Source organism: Peromyscus maniculatus, chromosome 6 (assembly GCF_049852395.1).
Source record: "Peromyscus maniculatus bairdii isolate BWxNUB_F1_BW_parent chromosome 6, HU_Pman_BW_mat_3.1, whole genome shotgun sequence".
In the NCBI taxonomy this organism is placed as follows: Eukaryota; Metazoa; Chordata; class Mammalia; order Rodentia; family Cricetidae; genus Peromyscus; species Peromyscus maniculatus.
In genome coordinates, this window is record NC_134857.1 from 101,556,281 (window position 1) to 101,570,552 (window position 14,272).

A 14,272-nucleotide genomic window follows, 5' to 3' on the forward strand; every position below is an offset into this window, starting at 1 on the left:
CAATGGGCTGGGCTCCAGGAGGCGGGCCCCAGAGGGCGTGAGGCGTGGGGCGTGGGGCGCGAGGCAGGGGCGGGGCGTGGCGTCCGCGGCTGGCGCGGTCGTGGCGGTAGCTGCTGGGGCGGCGGCGGCGGCGGCAGCTGGAGCCGGCGTCCTCGGGCCGGCCGTGGGGGATGGGGGCGGCGAGCTCCAGCCGGCAGAGGGGGCGGCGGCCGTGAGTGTGGGTCTGGCGTCAGGGACGCGGGATGGAGCCCCACGGTGAGTGAGGGGAGGCGGCTCGGGCTCCCGCCGTGGCCCCGGGGCTGGCCGGCGCGGACGCTGTGGAGTCTGGGGTCCCCCGAGGCGCGGGGCGGAGGCGGTTGCGGGCAAGGCCGGGTGGGTGGGTGGGTGCTCGGGACTCGAAGTCCCCTCCGCCGCCTCCGAGGGTCGGACGGGGACGAAGGGCTCTGAGGAGCGGGGAGGGCCGGGCCGGGGCGGGCTCCTGGCGGGGGACGTTGCGGACCCTGGTGCCCGCGCGCGCGGGGCTCGGCGTCGGCGTCGGTCGGGCAAGCGGCTCGCGGGAGGGACCGTCCTCATCCCCGGCCACGTCTGCGAGCGTCCGGCCGGCAGCCCCGGGCCCTTTCCCACCCAGTCCCCGCGCGCGCCTGCCCGAGACTCGCGGGCTCCGGGAGCTTCCCCGTGGCTTTTCTCCCGCGGGTCTCCGCGTCCGTGCTCCCTGGGACCCGGTCAGAAAGTTTGGTGGCGTCCTCGCTAACTCCACGGTGACAGATGCGGAGGCTGAGGTCCACTAAGGAACACCTCCGGCGTCGTCCCCACTTTCCTTCTGGCTCTTGTCGTCCTGGAGGGCCGGCTGTTTGTCAGACACCGCCCGCCCCCCCCCCTTCCCCTCTGATGCCCTGCCCCCCTCCCAGGCGTTTCTGTCACTTTTCCTCCTCGCATTCCTTGGGCTCCGGTCACCCTTTTCCCAGCTGTGGCCCTAGGGTAAACCGTGCGCTTTGCAGACTAGGAATTGATAAACTGAGATTACAGTTGCCACCAGGGGAGTCTGCCCCTGAAAGTTTTATTGCTGAGAATGTCCCAGGACTTTGTCTTTGATGGAAACCTGGTGCCCCGGAGTCGCGTCTTGCTTCCACAAAACAAAGTTGCTCAAGGCTTCTGGTCTCGGAGCCCTTTTGACAATACCCCTGAGTTTATTTCGCTTAAAAAACAAAAACAAAAACACTAACCGTCTGTGGGGGTTAAGGATTGGGTTCACACAGTGTTCTTTTGGATCTTGAACATGTTCTGACAGTGTGTCTTTTAAGGGGAGGGGAAATGTTAACGCATTTCTCAAAAGTTCGAAGACCAGAGTAGAGCCCACCCAGCATGTTTTGTTTTGTTTACCTTTTTCTTCTCTCATTGAATTTGGGGCAAAGGGGTTACCTCTTTATGAAAAAGAATTCAAAATTAGATTTGAAGGAATAGTTAAAAAGAATAAATAAACCCCAGCATGAGATTTAGGTCATTTTCTTCCGTGATTTCTTTAGGCAGCTTGCCAGAAATGCCTACTTATAAATGCTTCAAGTACTGTGCTTGCTAGTAAGGAGCCCTGACACTTAAGCCTCATTACCCTTACAGAGCTTGTAGCTCTGGTCTCATGATTTTGAGAAGTTTGAGCGTGAACTTGAGTAAGGCAGGCCCAGATAGAAAATGTTTCAAATCCCCAAGTTGGCAGAAAATACAACTTTGGCTGGGAAGAAGAAAGCACCGTTTGGCAAATATATGTTGACTCTTCCATTTCTCTTAAAGCATGCACCTGAATTTCCAGTACCCTCACATCTCCTCTGTAAAAGCTGTTTTTGCAGCAACTGTTGTTGGTGCCAAGGGTTTAGTACTATGTTGAATAAAGTTCATGCCCAGAAAGCATCGTGGAAGGATTTTTATCTTATACCTTTGATAAACCATTTAGCGTTCACTGAGAAGACTCAGCAGGATCCCACCATGCTAGAGAGAGCCCTGTACAACCTTCCCATTTATTGAGTAACAATAGACAGTATGGAATAGCCCAAGGCGTGATATTATAGGTGCCTTAAAGGAAAGAAGCATGCTGAATGTTCTGTGGGAAAGTTATTTTTAGTGGAGAGAATGAAAAGGTTTCTTGAAAGAAGTGTGTTGTATGAGTTTGAAGGCTCAGAGATGAGTTTTCAGTAAATACAGAGGAAAAGGACCCTCCTGGGCAGAACTGTACACCAGTATGCCACAGATCCAGTTCTGCTTTAGAGCATTCAGAGCTGTTGAATTTTTGTTGTTTGTTTTTTAAAATTTCCCACCCACCTCCAGCGTGGTGCTGAGCCACATTCATTTGTGGGTGAAGAAACAAGGCAGGCTTGCAGGTCATACTGTTATAATAAAGATTTTTGTGGAAGGCTAGCATTTTATTGTTTCTCTTTATTACTACTGTGATAAGGAAATGAGCCACCCCGTGCAGAGTAGACACTGGGTAATACTACTTCCTTTGGTAATAGTCTTTCTCTTAAGACATGTCAGTGTGTACTCTTGAGAAAGTTTTCAAATACCAGTCACCCTTTTTAAAAAAAGAGATAATCGATACTTGAGATGCTTTTAAAACATTTGTTGATTTTATTTTATGTGTGTATGTGTATGTGTGTGCGCGCATGTGTACCATACCACATGTGTGCAGGAGCCTGTGAAGGTTAGACAAGGTGTCATGGCCCCTGGAACTGGAGTTGCAGGTGGTTGTGAACTGCCATCTGGGGGTAAGAACCAAACCCAGGTCCTCTGGAAGAGCAGTTAAGTGCTCTTAACTGGTGAGCCATCTCTTCAACCCACATAAAAGTATTGGGGAAAGGAGTGCACAGAGTTTCAGGGACTTCCAGACATATTATATAGTTTTGCCTACTATTCATCTGTCAGATTTTTGCTTGATGTGTTTGATTTTGTGCATCCTTGGCTGGCTTCTGAAGGAAAAATGGGAAGGGGAGACTAAAAGGGAGTATTGTGACCAGACTGGTGGGAAGGATCTTGAGAGATCTCAAAGTAGATCTGGTGGATAGACTCTTGAAGAAATGAAAACAAAATAATTTTTTAATATGGAAAATTTCAAGCATATATGAAAGTAGACCGAATAATATAAAGAATTTCTCTATGTCCAGCCTCGGCATCACAGCATACCAGTGTATGACCAGCCTTTTCTCCCAGTACCAGGAATTGAACCCAAGACCTCAGACATCCTAGGCAAGTGCTCTACTACTGAGCAGTTCCCCCAGATCCTATTAAGACATGTCTTTGATTTTGAGGGAATATCTTAAATTGGTGAACTTGCTATCCTGCAACTAGAATATCCGGGATTGTAGGCATGGGTCACAAAAGCTGGTCATTCTCCTATTTATATCCCCCCTTCATTCAATCCTCCATAGTATTTTGACATAAATCTTAGGCATATTATTTTATCCATAAAATTTCAGCATGTATTTCCCCAAAGAAAGGTTATTTATTAAATGCAACACCAACATTCTCCATAATTCAGTCCAGTGTTTAGTCAAATTATAAGTCTTTTTTTTTTTTTTTTTTTTTTTTTTTTTTTTTTTTTTTTTTGGTTTTTCGAGACAGGGTTTCTCTGTGTAGCTTTGCGCCTTTCCTGGAGCTCACTTGGTAGCCCAGGCTGGCCTCGAACTCACAGAGATCCGCCTGGCTCTGCCTCCCGAGTGCTGGGATTAAAGGCGTGCGCCACCACCGCCCGGCTATAAGTCATTTTTTAATAGCTTGAATCAAGGTACAGATAAGGTTCATATAATTGTATGTATTTGATATATGTATACTGACATACACATATAATTAATTGATGCATAATTTATATAGTAGAATTTATGGTTCATAAGTATACACTTTGAATTTTGACATATGATTTGTGCCCAGGTAATCACTATATAATAAAAATGTTTTTTAGAATGATATTTGCATCATTCTAAAATTCATTCATACTAATCTGCAATTTCTCCTACATCCACATACTACTCTGTCCATAGACAACCAATTATAATGATTTTTGCTGCTAAATACTAACTTTCATATTTCTAAAGTTTTATATAAATATAATTATGCTAATATGCATAAATTGTTTTTCGACATTTTTTGACCTGACTTTTTTGACTTAGCATAATGCTTTAATGTGTTGGCTTTTTTTTTTTTTTTAGATTTATTTCTTTTTTTAATGTGTATGAGCGCTTTGCTTGAGTATGTGTATGTGTAACACATGCATGCCTGGTGCTGTGAAGGCCAGAAGAGGGTGCCAGAATCCCCAAAACTGAACGTGTGGATGGTCAAAAGCTGTCATGGGAGTGCTGTGAACCCAACCCAGTCCCTTACAAGAACAAACAAGTGCCCTTAACCATGGAGCTGTCTCTCCAGCCTTTAGTAGAGTGCTTTTAAGATTCATCTAAAAGTTCTTGCTATGTCATGGGCATTTTTTGTTAGGGGTAGTATTCCATTTTAAGACTGTACCCCGCTTTTTCAGCTTATTTGTTTAGAGGGACATCAGCTGTTTGCAGTTTCTGAATACTGTGAAAATTTTTGTGAACAAGATGTGGAGTGAATGTATGGTTTCATTTTTTGTGGGTATATAAATGAGAAGATTTAACTATGTAAGAAGCTGCCAGATTGTCTTCTCCGACTGTGTGCCTTGTATGGCAATACTGTATTACAGGGAATGTTGCTCTACATCCTCAACAACATGTAATGTTTGGGTTAGCTGAAATTAAAATTTCTTGTCATTATTAGTGTCTTAGGTTAATTTGAATTTGCATCTTCTTTATACTGAACCCTGTCTCAAGTGTGTATTTCCTAGCTGTGTATCTCCTGTAAAGTATTCCTTCATTACTTACTGAGTTTACTCATTTGTAAGCGTTCTTGACATAATTTAGACAAACTCTTTGTCAATTTTTTTCCCAATTTTAGCTTGCATTTCATATTTTAAAAGGATATTTTAAAGAATAAAAGTTAATTTTCATCCAGTTTGCTCATGTTTTCTTTTGTTTTGGGGGTCTGCAGAGAAATCATTTCTTATGTTTTTGACTATAGTTTCAAAAAATATCCTGGAATTTTTGGGTGCAGATGGTAACTATTTTAGGCCATACTGACTCAACTGCTGAATACTGCTCCTATGGCTGAAAGGAAATTATATATAATACATAAACATGGTTGTAATCCTAAAATAATCTTATTTTTAAAAATAGACATCCGCTTTCTATTCTCCTAAATTTGAAAATTTGGTGTTTAGATTTTATGTTTAGGTCTATGGGACCTGTCAAGTAAATTGGTATCACATATGGTTATCAATTATTTATTGGAAGATTACTTTTTTCTTCTGTGAAAAAAATCATTTGGCCTATGTATTTGGTTTTACTTTTGGATTCTATTCTATTGCTGTATGTTGTCAATATGTTAGAAATCATACTATCTTGATTCCTGTCGCTAAACAGCAAATCTTGAAGTAAAGCAGTCTTAAGTTCTCCAATTTAAAAAAAATTTGGTTGTTTTATATATGTAACATTTTAATATAAAATTTAAGCACAGGCTGGGTGTAGTGCCACATGCCTTTAATCCCAGCAGAGGCAGAGGCAAGCAGAGCTCTGTGAGTTTTAGGCCAGCCTGGTCTAAAGAGTGAGTTCCAGGACACCCAGAGCTACATAGTGAGACCCTATCTCAGCAAAAAAAAAAAAAAAAAAAAAAGAAAGAGGAAAAGAAAAGAAAGGTCCACAATGATTCCTTGAAATTATAATTTGAGGTAGGAGAATTGCCATGAGTTCAAGACCTACACAGTGAATGCTAGATTTTCTAGTTTCGTTTCTGTTGTGCTGATAAAACACCCTAAGAGCTACTTCCAAGTTACAGCTCCTCATTGAGGGGAAATCGAGGCGGTCACTACTCACATCCCATCCACAGTCAAGAGCAGAGAAATGAATGGGTTCGTGCTTGCTTCTGCTTGCCATTTTACTCTGGCTTCCTCCCATCCTGTGTAGTTCAGGATCTCCTGCCCAGAAAGTGATACTACCTGCAAGTGGACTGGGTCTTCCCAGAACAATTAACTATCAAGACCAGTCCTCCTGTGGAGATGTCCATAGACCAACCTGATGGAGATTTATTACTAAGACTCTCTTCCCAGGTGATTCTAAGCTGTGGCAAGGTGATGGTTTGGTTGTCGGTGTTTTGTTTTGTATTTTTGAGACAGGATTTCTCTGTGTAACAGTCCTGGCTGTCCTGGAACTCACTTTGTAGACCAGGCTGGCCTCTGCCTCCTGAGTGCTGGGACTAAAGGGGTGTGCCACCACCACCCGGCTGCAAGTTGCTATTTTAAATTTGACCAACATTAGACTATGATATGAGAGCCTTTTTTTTTTTTTTTTTTTTTTAAAAGATACTGACTCCTCTTACTCATGAAAGTGATTGCTACATTGTCAATTTAGCCAATTTGATTTCTTGCAGTAGTGGGTTTTTTTTTTTTTAAGATTTATTTTTATTTTAAATTATTTGTATGTGTGTTGGTTGTGTACATGTGTTTGGTGCTTTGCAGAAGCCAGAGAACATCAGGTCTCCTGGAGCTGGAGTTAGAAGCAGTTGTTAAGCCCACCAGACGTGGGTGCTGGGAACTGGTTGTCTGCATGAGCAGCACAAGTCTTCACTGCTTGAGTCGTGTGCTCTCTAGGCCAGCAGCGGTGTTTCATGGTTACCAGTTTAGGGCAAGTTTTGTTAAGGTTGTCCCTGAGATGTCCTGTATTTTGATGATATTGTAAATGGAATTGGTTTTTAAATTTTCATTATTCAACTGTTGGTTTATAAAGTTGATTATGATGCATTTATTAACTTGTGTTCTGATCTTGTTCTATTAAATGCAGTATTTAACAAATTCTTTAGAGTTTTTTTGTTTTTTTTTTTTTAGGAACACAAATTTGTCATCTCTGAGTAAAGTGGTTTACTTTTCTTTTAATCTGAATGCATTTTATTTCTTACTGTACTGCTTTAAACTTTGGTTAACAACAGTATTTTCACTATTAGCTATAATGGTAGCTGTGGCTTTTTATAAAATGACTTTTATCAGGGTGAAGAAATTGCCTTCTAGTTTAACTTTGCTGACTTTTTAAATGACCATTGATGGACAAGGAATTTTGTTAGATGCTTTTTCTGAATCTTTTGAAATGGTCACATGAGTGTTTCTAGTGAATGCTAAACTTAAATTTACATTCCCTGGAGCAAGCTCTTTTTAACTATGATATTGTTATAGTTTATGTGTAAATACTGCATTTAAGGAATTTGATCTGTAATCTTATTGTAGTATCATTGTTTGGTTTTAATATCAGGAGAATGCTGCCTCAAAAAGATTCGGGAATATTTTTACTTCTTTTGTTTTGCAAGTGTTTGCATATATTATTATTATTTTCTGGTCCAGTGGATTTTTATCAGTGAAACCCAGTAGATTTACAGTTTTTGTTACAGGAAGTTTTAAATTATAAATTCCATTTTTTAAACATGTATAAGACTACTTAGATTTTCTGTTTCTTTTGTTGGGTTTCTTTGACATTGTTCAATTTAAAGTTGCTATAAAATTCCTTTGTAGTCTGTTGGGTCTATAATGATGTTCCTTCTTTCACTCAAATTAGTAGTTTGTGTTTATTGCTGTCTTTATTTCTTGATCAGTCTAGCTAGATATTTTTCAGTTTAAGTAATAATTCTTTGTTTTTTTTTTTTTCCTTCTGAGACAGGGTTTCTTTGTGTATTCTTGGTTGTCCTGGAATTAATGCTGTAGACCAAGCTGGCCTTGAACTCGCAGAGATCTGCCTGCCTCTGCCTCCTGAGTCCTGGCATTAAAGGTGTGAGCCACCATCTCCCAGCATGTTTTTGTTTTCATTCAATTCAAAATAGTTTAAATTTTTGAATGTGTAAATTTGGTCTATGGATTAAAAGCCTGTTTTGTAATTAACAAATATTTGGGGATTCCACAGATACCTTTATGCTGTTGATGTCACATTTAATCTTGCCTAGGTCAGAAAAGGTATACTATATTATTTCAGTTATTTATTGGAAGTAATTGTATAATCCCACATATGACCTATTTTAGTGAGTGTGTATTCTGCCATGTGGGGTATAATTTTCTGTAAAAATCTGTCTTGTCAAAATTGTTAATATTGTTTTAGTTGTACTTCCAGAGATTTTAATACACATTTTAAATTTATTTATTTATTTATTTATTTTATTTTATTTTTTTTTTTTTTTTGGTTTTTCGAGACAGGGTTTCTCTGTGTAGCTTTGCGCCTTTCCTGGAGCTCACTTGGTAGCCCAGGCTGGCCTCGAACTCACAGAGATCCGCCTGGCTCTGCCTCCCGAGTGCTGGGATTAAAGGCGTGCGCCACCAACGCCCGGCTCACATTTTAAATTTATACCTTCAAATAATATTGTCAATTCACACATAAGACTCATTGTCAGTTTTCATTGCCCTTCTTTATGTCATCACCATTCATTTTACTTCTTCATTTATTGTAAATATTACAACATAGTATTAACTTTTAAGCAATAGCTTTTAAAAATGTGCTTGTTGATGGGCGGTGGTGGCTCACACCTTTAATCCCAGCACTTGGGAGGCAGAGGCAGGCGGATCTCTGTGAGTTTGAGGCCGGTCTGGTCTACAGAGTGAGTTCCAGGACAGCCAGGACTACACACAGAGAAACCCTGTCTCGAAAAACCAACCAAACAAACAAAATGTCCTTATTTTGAAGTTTTATTAGGGCTGAGTTAGATGAACTAAAAGGCATGATCTCCTAGGATCTGATCTCCCTTTGAGTGTTCAGTAGGTCATTCTGTTCTCTGGACAATGAAAAAACCCAAGTCTCCAGCTCCCTTGAAATTCTTTGTACCTTTGTGGAATTTGCCCTGAAAGTGCAGGTTGGTATTCAGAAAGAGCTAAGGAATTCCCTATGTAGGCCTGAGGGTCCTCCTTCCCTATTTACTTCACCCTTCACCCTGGAACTAGGATCCTGCTCTCCTCAGTTTAGCAAGAGTGCCTGCCATATTCTGCCTGGCTTCTCTCTTCATTTGCTATGGTCTAAAATGTGCCATTAGGCAAGAGTTGGGAGACTGTAGATTTCACTCCATTAAATTAGGAGATGGTAGAGTTTACTTCATTGAAAGTTCAGAGATTGTAGAATTTATTTTATTGGTTTGTGATTCCATCTCTCAAAGACTACTGCCCCTTGCTCTGTGTAGTCCAACATTTGAAAACAGTATCTATCTACCCCCCCCACACTTTCCTAGTTGTTTACTACAGTGAATGAACAGATCTGTTGATATTTATTCTTGCACTTTATCTTTTAAGGATTTCTTTTCTTTCAAATAGTGTCTCACTATGCAGACCAAGCTGGTCTTGAACTCACAGATCTACCTGTATGCACTACTACCCATGGCCCTCTTTTAAGGTTTTTTAATCTAGACATTTTTCTTTGTATCTGTTTTCTTGTAACTTTTGTTGAAGAAATTGTGTTGACTGAGTCCAGGTTTTGCTGAGGGCATACTGTGATATAACGTGACGTATTTTTTTGCTGTACAACTTACAGAGCATAAGTATAAAGCAGTCGGGTGTAGAATAAGGCGTCTTGACTTGAGACTGGCTAGGCTGTTCAGAGCGGGCTGTCCTGTGCTTGCAGGCGTTTGCATGTCCATGGCCTTTGCCCACTAGATGTCAGTAGAGCCCCTTCCTCAACCGTGACAACCACAAATGACTCCAGCCGTCCAGTGCTCTCAGGACCATGTTCTGCTATGCAAAACAGAGGCTGCCTAAATTCACCACCTACTTCAGGAATGTGAAATCATCTGCTGAACAAAACTAGCAATCGGCTATGTCACCATTATCGATAGGAACATCATTATTCAGTATGGTACCATAGATATTTTAAAGAGAATGTACAAAGAAAACTTAGAAATGTGTACGTTGATGCTTAACAGGATGGATGATTCACAGGCAACTAAAGAGAGTGTGAATTACCATTTTTAGAAGGGAAAAATGCTAGAAACAATCATAACAGAGAATGGTAGAAACACAAGTAATTTCTTTTCAATTACAGGGTGCTTACAGAATGTTTTTCTGTAACTTGTGGAACAATTTGAGATGTTGCAGTTCTGCAGTAGATGATTCAAAGATAGTTTTTACTTTTGAGAGGTGGGCTTTATAATTTTATTATAAACCAATAATTTTAAGTAGAAAAGTATTATTTCAGTATTGTGCTTTTTGTGCTTAAACTTATTTGTGTCATATAGTTACTTTAAAATGTAGGTCAGGAAAGATAAGATAGCCCTTTTAATTTAAAATGAACTTATAGTTGTGAATATTTGCAAATATCCTTTGGATGAAGAATATTTTTTAGCTGATTGAAGGATTAAGATTATAAGCTCTCAGAATTTCCCCATAAACAACCCTACCTATAATGTAGCCATCTCATATTCATTGATTTGTTCTGTGTCAGGTTCTGTGGACAGTAATTGGCTTTTTGGATAAGGATAGGGATAGTTAGAGTCAGATCTATTGTAGGAAAGGTAAACAACCACTCAGGGCAGATAGAGTCATATGCTTCTCTTTTTGTGATTTTTTTTTTTTTTTAAAACAGGGTTTCTCTGTGTACTCTGATTTTCCTGAAACTCATTTTGTAGACCAGGCTGAACTCGAACTCATAGAGATCCACCTGCCTCTGCTTCCTGAGTGCTGAGATTAAAGGTGTGCGCCACCATATTGGGCACATACTTTCTTCTCTTGATGCCCTTGGCCTCCAGAATCTTTTCTTCTCCTGTTGGTATCCTTCAGTTTTGAGTGGCCAGTGAGTTGTTCATGGTGCATTGTTTTTCTCCAGTGGTGTTTAAGGGAATATTTTTTTTAAAGATTTATTTATTTATTATGTATATAGTGTTCTGCTTGCATGTATCCCTGCGGGCCAGAAGACGGCACCATATTTCATTATGGGTGGTGGTGAGCCAACATGTGGTTGCTGGGAATTGAACTCAGGACCTCTGGAAGAGCAGCCAGTACTCTTAACCACTGAGCCATCTCTCCAGCCCTAAGGGAATATTTTTACATGTCTTAAATATTATTATTGCTTTCAATTTTGATATAGTTAAATTTGAGGATTTATGAGTACATTTTAAACAATTAAATCTGAAAAACAAAAAGCTGGGGCACTAAGTGTCCAAGAAGCGCCTCTTTTCTCCACTTGTCTTGGCTGAGTAACCACTCGAAGTCTGCATTGGCTTCACTTCCCTCACAACTTTGCATCTGGGTATTCTTCCTCTTTTTCTAGCTGTTGGAGTCTGGCAGTAAGTCATCTTTCTGTCCTAGCTTCCTTATCTCCGGTTCCATCTTATTTTTTCATTCCCTGTCTCATCCTTTCCTCACCATTCTCTCCCGTCGTCTTTCTCACGCCTTACACTTCTCATGTCTTCTGACTGCCCGTGCCCTTCTCTCTGCCAGAGACTCATTCATCTTATCGTTCAATGACACAATCAGGCCCATTTGAATGAGAACACAATCTTTCTTGTCCTTTGGGGTGGGGAGGGTCAGTGGTGGTGGGAGGTCAGTGAGATAGGTTCTTATGTAGCAGAGCCTGGCTTGGACTCTAGCCCCAGCTGCCTCTGTCTCCTGATGCTAGCATTACAGGAGTGTGCCACCAAGCTCAACTCAGTCCTCCTTACTAACTGGAATGGCAGAGAAGTACAAAGAATTGATAGGGTTTAAGACAGACTTAAGGGGTGTTTGGGTAGTTAAAGGATGTCCTGCTCCACATTCCTCCACAGTGTGTGCTTTGAACTGTAGTTGTTCCTTTCTAGCGCCTTTTATTCCTGAGGACGCCTTTCCTCTCAGTTTCTAAAGTCTTTAGTACATTTTTTCCCCAATGCTATTAAAAGGTAGCTTGGTTTTGAGGTTTCCTTAATACTTGTGGCATAAACTTGGTATTGTGTTTGAGGATAAAAGATTCAGTTGTGTGAATCTTAGAAATCCAGTGTGGGGCTAAAGTAGCCAAGCAATTCTATTTTTTCTTTTTGAGTTATACCGAAGAAGCTGTTTTTCTTGTAATAATTGGAAAACAGTAAGTGTCTTTTCTTCAGAATTTTCTCCTGTCTCGGGGCCTCACTTGCTGGCCCTGTGGCATTCACCTCTTATTTTCTGGTCTCCTTGGGTCCCACCTTTTCTTGCTTCTTTGCTTCTTTCTCCCTTGGTTTTTGTTGTCTTACGTCTACACCCACTGTGTCTTTCCAACTCTCCTCACACTCCTCTGGATCCTTTTTCTCCCGCATGTGATGATTTCTCTCTCTCACTGTTCTCACAGACACCCTCCCCATGGTTTCCTCAAAGGCCCTTATATTCTGGGGACCCTGCTGATGTTTTTTGTTTGTCTTGGTTTTTTTTTTTTTTTTTTTTTTTTTTTTTTTTTTTTGAGACAGGCTTCTCTGTGTAACACAGGATTTCTCTGTGTAACAGCCCTGGTTGTCCTGGAACTCGCTCTGTAAACCAGGCTGGTCTCGAACTCTGCCTCCCAAATGCTGGGATTAAAGGCATGAGCCACCACCACCCAGCAGTGTCGTTCACTCTTTTGGAAGGGTGTTGGGCTAGGCTGTGGTACGTGTTACCTGTGTGGAGCCTTCCTCTCCAGCTGTTATCACTCCGGGTTTGGCAGTGGAGGATGAAAGCGGTCAGGAAATACAGATCCGTCATCCAAGAACTCCCATCAGCCAGATCCACTCTCGGGTGACTTTTCCTAAGCACCAGCTCCTCTGCGAAGACCCAGTCAGGCCAAACACTGTTGACAGACTCTCACACCCTGGACTCTTCTACCTGCTGTGTGCCCTGGCCCCGCCCCCGCGAGTGTGAGCCAATGAGCTGGCCTCCAGGGGGTGGGCTGAGGCGGGACGAGGGTGGGGCCAGGGCGGAGCGCCGCAGCTGCGGCCGCCTCGCTGCAGTGCTGGCTTAGCCCGGCATGGGGGATGGAGGCAGCGAGTTTCAGCTCTAGGCGGCTGCCGCCGCAAGGCCGGGAGAGTTCATCTGGAGACGGCGCGGGGGACACAGGATGGAGCCCCGGGGTGAGTAAGGGCTGTGGTGCTCGTTCTCGGAGAGGCTGCTGGGTTGGGGTTGCCGTGAGTTGCTGTCGAGTCTGGGTCTGAAGATGAGCTTCGGACCGGACTGTGAGCGCCGACCTGCAGGGTGAGCCGACGGCGGTGATCCCAGTAAAGCGCGCAGTTAGCGCGTATTTACCTACTCTGTACTGAAACTTCACACCTTGTAACTCCTTTAGTTCTCAGGACAGGTCCATGACCCTTCAACTCATTTCTCACACAGGGAAGGTGAGGTTAAAAGCTGTCCAAACAAAGTAGTAATTGACAGTATCAAGGCTTAAACCTAGGCCCCCTGCCCCAGAATCCATGCTCTTTGAGCCACAGTCTGCTCCCGCCAACCCGCCTGCATTTCTCACTCCAGTTGGGTGCTCAGTTCCAAGGTATTTTAGGAGTTCCGTCCTGCGTATTGTTCTCATCTGTTTTGTGTTTAGAGGGGCTTTTCTTTTTGAGCGCTCCTCAGTCTCATGGTGTGTTCTAATTCTGATTTGGAAATGTTTGGAGGTTAGATGGTTTTAATTTTAAAACGTTTTAGGAGGGACGTGCTCAGGATTGAGGACTTTGAAGGCAGAATTCTAGTGGCTGATGACAGTCTCTGCTTATCAGTTTTTTACCCTTGAGAGAGAATTCACCAAACACCGTTTTAGAGAGCAGGACGTCACCTGTTAAGGCTTTCGACTCCGACTGTGTAGCCTGTCTGTTGAGTCCTTTTATCTGTCGCTATCAATGTTGACTGCCCCTTTTCGTTTCTGTATTCTTTTTTCTGTGTTTAAGTCAGGGATGGGGAACGTGCTCTTTGGCGTTGGATAGTTTTGGCTGGTCAGAAGTGAGCCTTCCCTGCCAGGAATGCTAAACATTCTGGAGGCGTGGGAGGCAGGGCAGCTTTTTTCCCCCCTTCCCGGCCCCCCCCCCCAAAAAAAAAAACCCTTTTTAAAATCTTTACTTTTTTAAAATTATCTTGCCGGTTCAAACTGCACAGGAATGAAGTGTATGTGTGTTGTATATCTTACTTTAGAAATTGTTTGTTAAGGAAAAAGCTGTTTCTGACATGTTCCCATTCCGTTTTGTAGAGTGCTTTTAAAAAGTATAATTAAAGAACTTTTAGACTTGACTCCTGTGGATTTTTTTTTCAGTGTCT

The 14,272-nt window shown here is 42.3% G+C and overlaps 1 protein-coding gene across 6 annotated transcripts in view; it reads left to right on the plus strand.

Annotated features, from left to right (window-relative positions):
- Arhgap29 (Rho GTPase activating protein 29) overlaps positions 1 to 14,272 on the plus strand; it is a 67,809-nt gene that overhangs the window by 1,063 nt on the left and 52,474 nt on the right. For 2 of the 6 annotated variants that reach the window (XM_076574894.1, XM_076574897.1), the window contains exon 1: positions 118 to 255. The exons of 2 other annotated variants lie outside the window; for them this stretch is intronic. The gene's annotated coding sequence lies outside the window, so the exon portion shown is untranslated. Of the gene's footprint in view, positions 1 to 117; positions 256 to 12,947; positions 13,105 to 14,272 lie in introns of those variants that run through there. 2 more of the 6 variants (XM_006977858.3, XM_006977857.4) reach the window with 2 other exon arrangements.